General features: G+C 41.9%; 1 protein-coding gene across 1 annotated transcript in view; it reads left to right on the forward strand.

Moving 5' to 3' along the window:
* PTPN14 (protein tyrosine phosphatase non-receptor type 14) overlaps positions 1–16,032 on the forward strand; it is a 365,153-nt gene that overhangs the window by 140,192 nt on the left and 208,929 nt on the right. Inside the window, exons 13-16 of the mRNA XM_084978023.1 lie at positions 1,727–2,617; positions 2,830–2,991; positions 9,424–9,608; positions 10,740–11,451. The gene's annotated coding sequence lies outside the window, so the exon portion shown is untranslated. The remainder of the gene's footprint in view (positions 1–1,726; positions 2,618–2,829; positions 2,992–9,423; positions 9,609–10,739; positions 11,452–16,032) is intronic.

Here is a 16,032-nt window from a genome sequence, read left to right on the forward strand (position 1 = left end):
TAAATCTACTCTGAATGGAGACAAACATAAGGCACCTGGCTGAAATATTTACACGTTTCAAAATAAAAATAATAGAATTGAGGAGTTCCCGTCGTGGCTCAGTGGTTAACGAATCCAACTAGGAACCCTGAGGTTGCAGGTTCGATCCCTGGCCTCGCTCAGTGGGTTAAGGATCTGGCGTTGCCGTGAGCTGTGGTGTAGGTCGCAGACGCGGCTCAGATCCCACGTTGCTGTGGCTGTGGTGTAGGCTGGTGGCTACAGCTCCGATTAGACCCCTAGCCTGGGAATCTCCATATGCCGCAGGAGTGGCCCAAGAAATGGCAAAAAGCCAAAAAAAAAAGAAAAAAAAAAGAGTAGAATTGAGAACCCCCTTCATTTAGCAAAGTGTGTCCTGAGCTTACCATGAGTAGTCTCACCACCTGAAGAATAATCTCTTAGTTCAAAACACTGTGAGCTCCAAAGAAGAGTAAATTGGAAAAGACTGGAGTTCTATCATGGCGCAGCAGAAATGAATCCGACTAGGAACCATGAGGTTGTGGGTTCAATCCCTGGTCTCGCTCAGTGGGTTAAGGATCATGGGTTGCTGTGAGCTGTGGTGTAGGTCGCAGACAAGGCTCGGATCTGGTGTTGCTGTGGCTCTGGTGTAGGCCAGTGGCTACAGCTCCGATTAGACCCCTAGCCTGGGAACCTCCATATGCCGCGAGTGCGGCCCTAAAAAGAGAAAAGACAAAAAAAAAAAAAAATTGGAAAATACTCGAAGTTTAATGAAAGCATAACAATAAGGTCATATTGAAAACAATGTGTTTATCAGAAATACCTCAGTAACCAAGTATTCACAAATGATACAGTTAAGAAATTGAACACAGTATATAAATATATACCAACAATTATTCTGCTTATATTATTTTTAATAGGTAATCAAAATAAATGTTTCAAAGAGTTTAATACACATGGCTATATATGTTTTTCAGAAAGAATTTTTTTTGGAAATGGCTTTTAAGGAAACTATTTTATAGATCCAATAATATCAAAAAACAATTTATTGGCCAATAAATGAATATGTTAAAAATGATACCTATTAAATAATTTTAGTCACCCCTTTTATTCTCAAAAATGTCTTTATTTGGCAGCTAAATTTTATACTACTCTTTTTTTTTTTTTTTTTTTTTTTTTAGGGCCACCTGTGGCATATGGAGGTTCCCAGGCTAGGGGTTGAATTGGAGCTGCAGCTGCCAGCCTCCACCACAGCCACAGCAATGCCAGATCCCCAGCCACATCTGTGACCTACACCACAGCTCAGGGCAACACTGGATCCTTAACCCACAGAGCGGGGTCAGGGATCGAACCTGCAACCTTGTGGATACTGATCGGGTTTGTTACCACTAAGCCACAGCTGGAACTTGAATACTTGCTCTGTTTTAAGACCAAATTTAAGAAACATTTAAATCATTTATGCCCTGTATTAATTGTTTCTAATTTTTTTTTTAATGGCCACACCCCTGTCATTTGGAAGTTCTCAGGCCTGGTACTAAATCTGAGCCACAGCTGTGACCTATGCAGGTATGGCAGTGTAGGATCCTTTAACTCACTGCACCAGGCTGGGGGTCGAACCCATGCCCCACTTTTACCTGAGCTGCTGCAAATGGATTCTTTACCCACCGTGCCTCATCAGGAACTCCTGGAACTTTTTAAGCAGATTTATGGAGGTTCTCTATTGTTGTTTTAGGGCACTGGACATTGGATTAAAGACCAGAGAATGAAACATTTTAAAACTGTCTCATCTGATTCCAAGCAAAACATAATCCTACGTATTGAGGTTGTAGGTTTAGCTCGTTGAATTTCAAGGAGCCGTTGAATGACCAACAGGACCAAATGCCCAAGAGTGAAGAAAGGTTTCCTGGGCCGTGGGACTTGCAGTACCAAAACTGTGACAGTCTCAGACAAGCTGAGATCCTGGTCTCCAGACATCTTGTACATGAATTCAGAGCCCAGCGTGTTAAGGTGAAGTCAGGTTGGCATGTGAAGAAAAGAAATCATGCATACGGGGCCCCTGAGCCAAGATTTCAGAAAAAGTACTCTTCAGGAGTTCCCGTCGTGGCGCAGTGGTTAATGAATGTGACTAAGAACCATGAGGTTGCGGGTTCGATCCCTGGCCTCACTCAGTGGGTTAAGAATCCTGTGTTGCAGTGAGCCGTGATGTAGGTCATAGACACGGCTCGGATCTGGAGTTGCTGAGGCTGTGGTGTAGGCTGGCAGCCGTAGCTCCAATTAGACCCCTAGCCTGGGAACCTCCATGTGCACCAGGTGCGGCCCTAAAAAGACAAAAGACAAAATAAAACAAAGGACTCTTCACTGTGTACTGGATACAAAATAGAGGGCAGCTTTTATGGCCCCCTTATATTCCAGTCCTCACTTCTCAAACCAGAAAAGCCTGAGATAAATGTCGTATGAGGGTCCCTTCCTCCTCCTTTCTCCCAAGGGGAGCCCTGACTTGGGTTCTTCACATCCTCAACCTGAAAACCACTCCCGCCTGCAAGAGCTGATGCAGTGTTCGAACAGCCTCCAGAGAGTGCCTGATTTTATAGGAATGGAGTTCCCCAAATATCCACCCAAAAAGGTGAGCACTGATGCTGAATGCCTAGCCCCACGCTAGGCACAAGTAAGTTTCAAGGAATTTATGTGGAAACTGTGAACAATGGATCACAGGGCCTCCAAAAGGTGGAAACTCATCTGAGTGTACTCGCCCAGCTATGTGATGAGAGACAGTCCTCAGGAGGGAAGGGGAGAGAAAAAGTGGGAAAAGAACCTTTGCCTTTTTGCCCCGTCCAGGAGCGGAGAGGTGAGTTGAAGTACAAATGAACCACAGATGAGCTAAGGACCACTGTGTATTCCTGTCTCCTTTGCCGCTTGGAAATTAAAGGAGGAAGAACTGTAGGCACCACGCCATCCTCTTAGCTGGTATCACCTAGCCAGATGCCTGGGAGATAAAAGGTATAAAATTACCCCCTTATATTTTCCCTCCAAGGAGATTTCGCTTCTGGGATCCTAGCACCAGAAAATAGAAACCCTTGGCTACTTAACAAACAGGTAACCAACACTTTTTAGATTTGCGTGTGCTTCTTGAATTACCAAGAGAAATGTATGATTTCACACAAAGTCAAAGATGACAGATGATGTGTTCAGGACGTATACAGGTGATCTGGTGTCCGCAGCATCTGAAGAGTGCTTTCCTTGCCTTCTCAATTCCCCTGCTGCCTGGTAACCAGGAGGCAGCGCAGTGCAGCGCAGGGCCACGGGTATCAAACTGAGGATCACCTCCAGGGCTTCCACCTACCACCTACCAGCCGTGGGACATCGGGCAAATTCCTCGACTTGACGGGGCTCTTATGAGGATTAAGTGAGATAATCTGTGTAAAGCTTTTAGTACCGGGCCACATGGTAAGTACTCAGAAGGGACTGTTGGTACTTACAGTTCTGGAGAGGCTAGGTCATCTAATCACCTGTGTTTTCTGCTGGGTGAACCAAGGGGATTTTCCACCTCCTGGTTAGTTCATAAGGTATGTTAATCACAGGAAAGTTTATACGATGATGAGTTGGTGGTTGCCTAATTTGATGAGTCAGATTGTTTTCTTTTTTTCACTTCTGTGTTGAAAATAGAAATTTAGGTCAACTTTTTGCTGGAGGCAGAAAAGTTTTTTTAGGAGTTCTCCTGTGGGGCAGCGGGTTCAGGATTCGGCATTGTCACCGCAGCGGCTTTGGGACACTGCTGTGGCTGGTGTTCCATCCCTGGCCTGGGAACTTCCACAGGCCGAGGGTGCGGCCAAAAACAAAACATTCTTTTTATTGGGTTACCTGTCTGAAATGAGAAAGAAACCCCTTTGAATGCCTGGCTATCGACTCAGCCCCACAGCTGATATGAATAGATTTCCTTTGGGAACCTCAAGTAAGAGTCTTAGGAGAGAGTCTATGTATGGCTCTTAAGCTGGGAAACATCGATTAAAATCTAGCTTAGATTTAGTTTCTAAGGCTACCGGAATTGAGACATTTAAAGACTCAGAATACCAGGCTTCTTTGGGTGAATTTAACAGTGTGTGCTGTGAACAGCTGCACGAGAATCAAAGGTCATTACTGCCATTGCCCAGGGCTGCAGTGTCAGCAAAGGCAACCCAGCAGGAGGATGCATGTGGTGGGAATTTCGGGGATGCCTAGGACCACCCAAGGTGGTCATCCCACTAAGAAGAGCTTACCTAACGCATTGCTCTAATAGGCTCTTAGGTTGCTAATAATCATATGGCCTTAATCAGCAGTAAATGAGAACCTACTTAATCAACCCACAGTCTTAAGGTAGTGTGAAGTAACAAGAAAAGTGAACTGCTACTAAGTGGCATTACTCTGACAAGACTGGCATATTTTCATTTTCCCAGTGTTCTCTTCTGTGCATGAAACTGGGTTCTGGGCTTAATAACCCTCAGCCATAAAGTACTGTAACATGTTAGTTCATGCTGGGTGGCAACAGGTTTGTTTTTCATGATTATGTAATCTGAATTCTTCTTCCAAGAAAGGATTTGGAAATGAGCTATTAAATTGGATTGCCAGCAGACATTTGGTCTAAATGCACATCTGCATTAGCTGCATGAAACTCCGGCCCTTTCTCTCTCATGGCCCCCTACCCCTCTACAAATCTGAAAACTGCAACTCTAGTGTGGCCCATGAGAAAAACAGTCCAGCAGCTGGCCGAGGTTTACATAAAGCAGTGAAATGCCTACTAAGGATTTTTAGGTGAGGGTATTTGATCTTCCTTGGTCTTAAATAGCAACCTAATGAGCCAGGCGATCTGGGCACTCCGTACACTTGTACCCAGATTAGATTGGCTTTAAAAACTAATATAGTGTTAAAATATTGTGCAAAGGGTGCCTACTGGAGTAGGTTCAAAGACTTCAAGTGCTAGGTTGGTATTTATTGACTAAAATGCTACTTAGAAAAGAGTTCACGTTGTTCTTAATTTCCAAGACAAAGCTGAAAACCACAGCAAATAACTGCTTGGGGGTTTGCATTCCATAGTCCTGGACTCAGAGGCAAGCTTCCTGTTCCCTCTTGGCTGGCAGACCCGACCCGAAGGCCAGGCGGTGAATGGTTTGGTTCTTAGAGTTGCAGAATCTGCACCGGGTGCCAGACCAGGTGTTTTTTGTTTTTTTAAGTTCATCGTAAAGATTTGGATCTCACGGAAAGAGAACAGGAGAGCAGACTGAGTTAGGTATTTGGGCAAAGACCATCTCTTTACAAAGATCCACACACCTGAGTAGCTCCCAAAGAGGAGGGTTTCAAAATAACTGAGACCCACACTTGGAAAACGCGAATCATTCCCCGGGATCTTCTTGGTAAGATTTCAGGAATTAAAAGGAAGAAAAGAAAAAGAAAAAGAACCATTCAAGATTCTCAGGCCAACAGGATTTTTATTTTTTTCCTTCTAGGGGAAATGCCAGATTTTTTTCAAGTAGTATAATTCCGTGTTTTTGTATGCAACTTGTATGCACAGTCCTATGTTTATAAGGAGCTGAAAGTCAAATGCTGAGATTTCCTCTGCTACCTTTACAGCTGGTGCTCTTACATGGGCCCAGGTCAGAACCTACAGGAAACTCTGGCTGTGCGTGTGCATGTTTGTAACAAAGAAAGGGAGAGAGAAAGATACAGATAAAGACAGGGAATTCCAGAATTGTCCTTGCAAGGAGTAGTTATGAGGCTGAATGTTCTAGTGGAAAATAAATGAAGAGAATCCTAGAACACTAGTTATTCAAATAGCATGCCCACATGAATTGCTTAGGAAAAACCATTAACCTCTTCTTCTCTGCCCCATTCTTTCAGCAATTTTAAAGGTCTTATGGCCAAAGGACAAGATCCGGAAGGGTTGGTGGTGGGGCCGGGAAGAGTTGAAGTTTAACTCAGCTGATCTGGGGGCGAATTTCCTTGGCAGTGCAAAGGCTCTCAATGAAGGATCTCTGCCAGACAGAAGCAGCGCAGGCCACGCCCGGGCCACAGCGAGGCCCGTCCCTGACCCTCCTTCAGAGAAGAGGCTTGTGTCCTTTTCTGAGGCAGCCCCTCCCTTGGGTAGACAAACAAGCCTCCTCAGTACGCATCCTCCCCCACCCCCACCAGTGTGCTCATTCCAACCTTTGTGCCCCCTTCCAACCTCTCCTTATAATTCTCTCTCCCCACCTCTTTAACCCAACCTCTCACCCCCTTCCAGGTCCAACACCAGATCCTCTAAGCATCCTTGCAAATAAAGAACGTTCCCCTGGGATGCTCTCCATCCTCTCCGCCCTCATCAGGCTGCTAATATTTTCACTGTTTCTTATAGACGCTGTAGAGACAAAAGCCCTTCTCCTTTCTTTTCTGGCTGTCCAATTCTTTCTTTTCTTCAAAAAATAAATAACCTTATGATCTCCCTGCCTGGCTTTTATCATGGTTTTCTACATCCACAGATGTAGGTGGAACATAACTGACTTCACCTGCTGTTCCATCCAGGCATAGTCTTAGTTCAGCCGAATCCACTGGAATCAACCGAGGCCCATGTTTGGCTTCGGTAAAGGTTCTCTGACATGAGAATTTAAAAGCATTCCATGGAGTTCCCGCCGTGGCACAGTGGTTAATGAATCCGACTAGGAACCATGAGGTTGCGGGTTCGGTCCCTGCCCTTGCTCAGTGGGTTGACGATCCGGCGTTGCCGTGAGCTGTGGTGTAGGTTGCAGACACGGCTCGGATCCCGCGTTGCTGTGGCTCTGGTGTAGGCCGGTGGCTACAGCTCCGATTGGACCCCTAGCCTGGGAACCTCCATATGCAGTGGGAGCGGCCCAAGAAACAGCAAAAAGACAAAAAAAAATAAAAATTAAAAAAAAAAAAAGCATTCCAAAAGAATGGAAGCTCTTTCTCCAACAAAGACAGGAAGAACTGAAGGAAAAGTGTGTACATAGAGGGGGTATAATGTTACTTCTTTTCCTCGACTCTGGGGCACATACGCAGAGAGGTGACCTGGAGGGACTCTTCGGACATATGGTCCAGAAATACTAGGAAAAACCCTCTCTCTATTAACAAAAATGTCTTAAAGACGTTTTATATGAATCAAAATGTAGACATGTTTTTTTCTATTTAGGCCTTCCTAAGTTTTTTGTAATCTTCCTTAAAAATATTAGAGTTTGGTACGGGGACTAGAGCTTGCATGAGAGAGAAATCATTCTTTCTCATGAGTCTAGACTTCCCTACCTAGGGAAGTCTAAAGGAAATTGAGTGCAGTCAACCTGCAAGGGTGAGCAGAGATAATTGAAATACACTGATAATTCAGAATCTTATTTCCACCTCATTTACTTCAACCTCTGTTCCCTTCTGTTGGTACTTCTACAGAAAAGCGAAGCAGACTAAATTGAAGATAATTTAGAAGATAATTTCGTCCCCACTCCTGCCCTCCCCCTCCCCCCAGGGGCTCAGTCTGTTGGGTGGAAGATCATTATCGGGAGAAAGAGGCAAAACAAGTGGGCCACAGTCCCCTCCCCAGCTCGCCTCTTCTTCGTCACTCAGTTGTGCCAACGTTCCAGGAGAGTGTCACTTGTTTAATATTGATGCACTTTAATGTGAAAATCATTTCTGGTCTTGACCTGTTTTCAGTTTGTCAATACTCTAGATTTTGCCAAGTTTGGGAACCTTAGCATAAATATGGCCAAATCCACTTGACTACAGTTAGTGAACGTCTGTGTTTTTCACGCCTCGCCTTTTGCTGGGAAGGGGAGAATTGTGCATTGTTTTCTGTAGGATTTGCTTACGAATTTTGCCTGCGCTGGAACGCAATCGAGACGCTGTCTCTCCCACATCTTTTCCTCTGTCATTTTATAATGTGTGCTCATCCTATTACTGTATAAAAATGTGTATTTTATATCCACCATTATGAGTCATTAGAAGGAAGAGGAAAAAACTCTTTTTCTTTTTTGGCTGCACCTGTGGCATGCGGATGTTCCCAGGCCAGGGATGGAACCCACACCGTAGCAGTGCCCCAAGCCACTGCAGGGACAATGCTGGATCCCTAACCTGCTGCATCACACAAGAACTGGTGGCACAGCAGGCTAACGATCTGGGGCTGTTACTGCAGAGGCTTGGTTCCCTTCTATGGTGCTGGTTTGATCCTTGGCCCAGGAACTTCCACATGCCTCGGGGACAGCCAAATATATATTTATATATACACATATAAATATTAAAAAGAAAAAATAGAGAGAGGAGGAAATGAAAGCAGATGTAAACAGTACGACTAGATGGAAAAGGGATCAGTGAGGATAGTTTCCTCTGAGAGTCAGAGCGAGCCCTCCTCAAAACTGTGCTTAACTGTCTCCTTTCCTTTTCCTTCCAAGATCAGCTTAGAATTTACGATACCGGGATAGTTATTACTACACCTTGTGGAGTTTACATTTTGGCACTTAAATCATCTCTAACTGGCAAAGTTTAAACTGGACAAATATGAGTGAGGGGAAACTTGTGGGAGCAATACTCTACCCTAGAAATTCTATCACATACCTGGAGTGCCTTAGTCCCACTCTGAAGAGTAACAAGGAGAAAAAAATTCTAGACCTTGGACCAAGGTACCTGGTGTAAGAAAATAAGACGAATATGCCAACCACATAAAAATAGATGAAAAAGAGCTCCATACTTCTAGCAGGGTGTGCTGATTAGCTTTATGCGTTCACTCGGCTAGGCTAGCATATCCATTTGGTTAAATACTAACCAGATGTTGCTGTAGAGGTATTTTGAAGATGTAATGAAAGTCTACAATAACTTAACCTAATTTTTTTAGTTTTTAGTTGACTTTAAATAAAGGAGATAATCCTATATAATGAGGATAGACCTTATCAAATCAGTTCAAAGGCCTTAGTAGCAAATCTTAGAGCAAAAAAAAAAAAAAAATCTTCCCTGTGGAAGATAAGAAGTTCTGTCCTAGGACCACAGGAGTAGATCCTGCCTGGGGGTTTCCAGCTTGCTGGGCCGACCTCCAGATTTCAGACTTGCCACTCATTCTCTCCATTAAATATCTGTCTGTCTGTCTGTCTGTCTATCTATCTCCACTGGTTCTGTTTTTCTGGAGAATCTTGCTACAGAGAATCATCAAGGAAGACTGAGGAGACGACAGTAGACTGACCTTTAGTGAGTAAGGAAGCAAGTATATGCACAGTAGAGGTTATTTATGTCCCCTTCAGAGGGAAGACCATACCCAAACATCCTGATGTGGGAAATAGGTTGGGATGAACAAGGATGTGAAAAAAAATCAGTATGTCTTGGGCACAGGGAGCAAAAAAGAGATGGCCCAAGACGAGGTTGGAGAGATTTGCAGAGGTCAGATCATACAGGATGCTAGTAAAATACTTGAACTTATTTTTCAAACTCCTGTAGGAGGCCACTGAAAGTTTTTAACCCAGAGAAAGATGCCTGTTTTGTGAAGAAGAGAATGGAGGCCAACAAGCACTTCGAAGGTTACTGTGGTTGTCCAGCTCAGAAATGGTTACAGCCTGGCCCAGTATATTGGCTGAGGAGATGGGAAAATGCAGGCTGATTCAAGGTTATATGATGGAATGAAGGTGGGAGATGAGGGCATCACAGATGCTTATACAACTGGGTGGATGATGGTGTTGCTATGTACAATAGGGTAGACTGGGAGAGGAACAGGATTAAAGAATGTGAATTAAGACTTTAGTTTTGTTGGGAGTTCCCGTTGTGGCTAAGCGGTAATGAACCCGACCAGTGTCCATGAGGATGCAGGTTCAATCCCTGGCCTAACTCAGTGGGTAAAGGATCCAGCATTGCCATGAGCTGTGGTGTAGGTCACAGATGTGGCTCGGATCCTGCATTGCTGTGGCTGTGGTGTAGGCCTGCAGTTATAGCTCTGATTTGACCTCTAGCCTGAGAACTTCCATATGCCATGGGTGCGACCTAAAAAAATTTTAGTTGTGTTGGAGTTCCTCTCATGGCTCAGTGGGCTAAAAACCCAACATGGCATCCACGAGGATGCAGGTTTGATCTCTGGCCTCACTCAATGGGTTAAGAATAAAGCATTGCTGCAAGCTGCAGCATAGGTCTCAGATGTGGCTTAGATCCAGCATTGCCATGGCTGTGGCATAGGCTGGCAGCTGCAGCTCCAATTCAACCACTAGCCCAGGAACTTCCATATGCCGCAGGTGTGGCCCTAAAAAGAGAAAAAAAAATCAAGAAAAAAGTTTAAATTTGATCCTGGAGGTCAGAAGAAAGATTTCAGCACTAGATATAACTTTAGGAGGCATCTCTTACAAATGCGTTTTAAGAGGCATGAATGGACATGATTAATCAAGGAGAGAAGGAGATGAATCAAAAATAGAGAGTGACCAGGACTGAGCCCTGAGTCATTCCAATATTTAGAGATAGAGTAGAGAAGGAGTGGCTAGACAACTGGGGGGAGGGGGTGGTTGGTAAGAGTGTGCCAAGAGGGGTTGTGTTTCAAGAGAGAGGTAGTAGTTAACTCAGGGAAAGGCTGCCAAGAAGCCAAGCAAAAGGAGAACAGAAAAATGAACATAGGGCTTCATACCATGGCTTTGCATTGTCTATGTATAGTCTGTACTGTATATAGTCTAGACTATACTATTACATATATATGCATATCTTCTATTGGTTTTGATGTCTAGTGCATCTACTTATTTACTTAATGCATTCTCTTCCACTATTCACCATTCATCCAGGTGTCCACTAACTACCATGGCTAATTCCAGGGGAATATTGGATCTCCTAGGTCTTCATTTTCACAACTGGATGTACATAGGGGCCTGTTTGTTTGTTTATTCTGAAGGAGAAAGAAGAAAAGAAGTTGGTACCAGGGAATGGATTTGGGACCTGGATATGAAGAAGGAAGAGAAGAGAGATGGGTAAAGAGAGGAAGGATGCATCCCTCAGCGTAGCCTCAAAGATCACATCTGACCTGCAGAAAGCATCTTATACACAAGACGAATTGTTTAGAAGATTCAAATATCCCAAGTTCTAGGGCAGAAGTCTTCATCTCTGTCTTAATATATTGTTTTCCCCCTGCTTTTTTCTTCATAATATTTGAAGGTCCATTTTATGCATTCATTTTATGACTTGATATTAGCATCTGGATTAATAAACTAAGAAGATCCACCCTCACAGATGTGAGCGGGCATTTTCCAAACTGTTGAGGCCATGAATAGAACAAAAAGGCAGAGGAAGGATGAATGTGCTCCTTCTGCCTGAGTTAGGACATCTATTTTCTCCTGCCCTTGGATGTCAGCACTCCTGGTTCTTTGGCTTTTGGACTTGACCTGAACTTATGCCATTGGCTCCCCTATTCTTGGATTTAGACTGAACTGCACTCTCAGCTTTCTTGGTTCTCCAGCGTGCAAATGGCAGATTGTGAGACTTCTTGGCCTCCATAATCATGTGAGTCAATCCTAGAATAAATCTCTCTCTACATATGTATAGTATAAACATTATAGTATAGTCTATACTGTACTATTTTGTATATTTTATATATATATAAAATAGTGTGTGTATATATATATGTATGTATATATAGTGTGTGTGTGTGTGTGTGTGTGTGTGTGTGTGTGTATCTTCTATTGCTTTTGTTTCTCTGGACACCCACGACTAATCCACTCAGCCTAGCCTCAGAGACCACATCTGTTCTATAGGAAGCACCTTATATAAAAGATAAATTGTTTTTAAGATTTAAGTATCCCAAATTCTAAGTTAGGAAACTTATTCTCTCTCTTAATATTTTTCCCCTTCATTACATTTAGTACAATTTGTAATTATCGCTATATTTGGTATAACAATTTATTCAACATTTATGTCTGTGCTACCTATAAACTTTCGTGAGGCCAAGAGCCTGTCTAGCTCTATCTCCTTGTATCTAGTATCCAGCACAAGGCCTGGCACATAATAAGAGTTCAAGGTAGAGTTGTTGAGTTAATAAATGATGATAATTTATGTAGAAATAGAAAACCATAGCCATAACTTTATGGTCACAAATAAACTAGTGAACTAAAAATCAGTAGTTTTCTATTTCTCCACATGCATTAATTTGCTGCCTATTTATACTGCTCTTCTCTACTAATAGACAAGTGGTGGCAGCCCCTGGAAATTTAAGAAACTATTTGGAGAAACACGGGAAATTGAGAAAATTTTTAATTTACTTTTCCAGAGATTTTTAGAAAAGACATCCATTATTTCATTTCACCCGTAGGATCTCAGTATTTATGTAGAATTCTGTACTGGCATTTGAGGATTAAAAGTTTATTTTTTTATGGACATGTCCAGAAAAATCCAGATATATAGTTGCCATAGTTCTAGAACCACAGGAAGTCCATACTTGCACAGTTCCTAGAGCATTGGCTAAAACCACCATTTTTCAAAACAGGAAGTTTGGGAGTACCTGCTGTGCCTTGGTGGTAACAAAACCAACTAGTACCCATGAGGACATGGGTTTGAGCCCTGCTCCATGGGTTAAGGATCTGGTGTTGCCATGAGCTGTGGTGTAGGCCAGCAGACGAGGCTTGGTCTGCTGGCATTGCTGTGGCTGTGGTGTAGGCCAGCAGCTACAGCTCCTATTCAGTCCCTAGCCTGGGAACTTCCACATGCCTTGGGTGTGGCCCTAAAACTCCCACAAAAACACAAAAACAAAAAAAAATTAAAAAATAAAATAAAATAGAAAGTTTGGGGGAAAGACATATAAGGAAACTATAGACTTAAGCCAATAGAAAATTTGTCTTAGAGAAATCAGAGAATCGTACAATTTTAGAGTTAAAAGAGGCATTAGACCTGTTTTCCTTGCTGTATGGTTTGGAAAACGAGGGCATGTAAGTGACTTGTAGAATCTTGTGTCCAGTTGTTACAACTTGTAATAATCTCAAGTCTGACTTCAAGTCCAAATACTACATTGTGTATGTGTGTGTGTGTGTGTGTGTGTGTGTGTTTGTAAATATTCTGACATACGCTCAGTACTGGTGCCCATATAAAAGAGCTTATGGTTAGAGCCTTGTTTATTTACCTTGAATGAGAAAAAATTCCCCAATACATTTATTTCATAAGTTTGGAATTTTTATATTAGATTTTCTCCAAAGTGAGACACAGCTGAACTACTCTGATGAAATCTCAGTTTTAGTACAGGTGAAAAATGTCACTTTCTCCCCTTACAAACTCTTGCTAAGATATTAGTGAGCTCAGAGTGTGCTCCAGTGGCTCAGGCATGGCTATCAACAGCTCGAGCCCCCCCCCCTTTCCATGAACCCTATCCCTGTCCTGCCAATTTTTTATAACTCCCTTATTTCTATGCATTTTTGAGGAAATTGGTAGGTTTAGGTGGCTATGTATTAAAACTTGCTTTCTTGGTTACAGAATTTGGTTAAGAAATGATTTCAGAAACATAGACTTTTTCTAGAGTACGTGCTTTCTATGCTAAATTGGTACCCATGGCTTTGCTGGTTGCAAATCAATAAAAATGAGTATTCAGACACATAGAGCACACATAAAGATATACTCATTTTGTAGAACAGCTATATTTAGACTAAAATGTTCATTTGTTATTTTAACATTGTTTTCTTTTGTATTGATTTTCAAATATTAGGAATTCTGAAGTTAGCCTCTTTTTTTTCTTTTTTCTTTTTGCATTACTTGAAAGTCTAGCCTAGTTAAACAGTCCTAGAAATAAAAAGAAAAGGTAAAATTAGGCAAAAGTAGTTAAAAAATGAGAAGGGAGTGAGGTTGAATTAATATCCCTCCTCTGAATTTTGGAGAATCATGTTGAGGCAGCTGATTCTCCTAGAGGCTGAGGTCTTAGTTTTCTATAGCAAATGCTTTTGAATGAGTGTTAATATCAACTGCGTACACAGGAAAGCATAATTACCATTTGTCAATATTAATCTATGTATTGTCTATAACATTAAATTTCACGCAGTCATGTAAATGTTTATAAGGAGTTTGTAGAAAAATTGGGTAGAAAGATGATCTTAATTGGAGAAAAATCTCTCGGAGAGATTTTATATTGATTCTAAGGAGCACATGGAGCTGGCTTGGCAGACGGGTGGGAGCAGTGGTTCCTGGCATGCAGAAGGGTCCTGCAAGCCCATCCCCTTGCTTCTTGTCAGAAAAAAGATACTAAGATCGATGCACACACGATGTGTTTCTCTCTCAGTTTTTAAATAAGGCCCATGTAAGTTGTGATCCTTGGTCTCTATTTATATTCTGAGGCTTGCTGAGCTTCCTTTTGTCCTCTTCTCTGGACAGGTCAACTGTGATTAATTTATTAGCTATTTTAATGGAAGACTTCCAGGTGAAACAGAGAGTTTTAAAAGTTGAATTGACAGGATGAAGCTGTTCTTTGGTGCCCTACACAAGAGGTTACCTAGAGACTCAGTTTTCCTAACTTCGAATCCAGATCGTGGACCCTGGAGTGTGTGCATGTGTGTGCCTTTGAAAAGTTACGTCTAAATTTACTGAAATTTAAAAGTCAAAATCAGTAGTGGAGTTCACAAGCTAAAGGAGCCCTAAGCTATGCTTATATTTACTTGTTTTTTGGTGAAGATTCCTTCTATCCAATCCAAAACAAATTTGTTTCCAAGTTTGGAATTTTTATGTTGCATTTTCTCCAAAGTGAGTAATAGTATAATAGCCCATACATCTAAGAGCCGGCTGCAGCAGGCATAAGCTCCTTGCCAGTCTTGCTTTATTTACACTCCCACCCATTGGTCCACCTTCTGTCTTATTTGGAATAATATTTCAACTATAAAGTATGTATATGAGATGTATTTAAAAGAGGAAGGCTCTATTTTTAACATAAAAATCAGTTGTAACATCTAAAATATTTCATAAGAGTTCCTTAATATCTAATCAATGTTTAAAAGTCTTCACAGGCGTTCCCATTGTGATTCAGTGGGTTAAGAACCCAACTAGTATCGATGAGGATGCAGGTTCGATCCCTGACCTCACTCAGTGGGTTAAAGGTTCCAGCGTTGCCACATGCTTCAGGGTGGTTTGCAGATGTGGCTCAGATTTGGCGTTGCTATGGCATAGGCCAGCAGCTGCAGCTCTGATGTGACCCTAGTCGGGGAACTTCCATATGCTATGGGTGTGGTTGCAAAAAGAAAAAAAAAAAGAAACTAAAAAAAAGTCCTCAAAAATGGCATAATAGCTTTTTTGTTTTAGACTTTATTTGAATCAGGATTCAAATAAGGCGTATGTGATAATTACATCTTTTAAGTCTCTCTTAATCTGTAGATTACCCCTGCTTCTTCTCCATCATTGAAATGTATTTGTTTGTTAAAAAATATTTTCCCCTAGACTTTCCCACAACCTACATTTTGCTGATTGCTCATTTGCTGATCTCTGATGTCTGTTTGAACATATTCCTCTGACTTGTCTTTTTTGTAAATTGATGGCTGAATCTATCTAGAGGCTTGATCCTGTCTGTTCACCTTCTCTTTCTCAAAACAAAATAATGAGAGAGTCTGATGTCGGATTATCTCTCCTTTTGTGATGTTAGCAACCCCTGAAGCTTTTGCCTAGATCCATTCTTTTATCAGAGGCTGCAAAATGATGATGTTCTGATCTTCCCATCCTTTTACTGATTATCAAGGATATTTCCACAATGTAAAACCCTTCCTCGTCTATTGCTTGGTAACCAGCAGTGTCATTTCTTAAGGAAGACAAGATGGTTTATTTCTATGCCTTCATTTATCATTTCTCAAAATGATGAGTTAGTTCCAATGGTGAATAATTAGTTTTTTTTCCTTGTGCCTTTGTGAACTTATGGATTTCAACACAATCGAAATTTTATAACTAATTGCTCTTATTATCCTTATTGATGCTAAAATCGGTCCATCTGTAGCCACTGAGTGTCTCTTCAGGGTGCTTCTGAGTTTTGTTATGGTTCTAGTGTTCTTTTGATACCTTTTGAGTACATTTCTTTCCTCAGACTTGGAGTTTGCCACTTTCCAAAGAGCCCGGGTTCTGTTTAGTGGGAAA

The sequence above is a fragment of the Sus scrofa genome, chromosome 9 (genome assembly GCF_054392235.1).
Source record: "Sus scrofa isolate SSC_HxYL_T2T_F1_AM1 chromosome 9, Sscrofa_HxYL_maternal_Yorkshire_Landrace_v2.0, whole genome shotgun sequence".
In the NCBI taxonomy this organism is placed as follows: Eukaryota; Metazoa; Chordata; class Mammalia; order Artiodactyla; family Suidae; genus Sus; species Sus scrofa.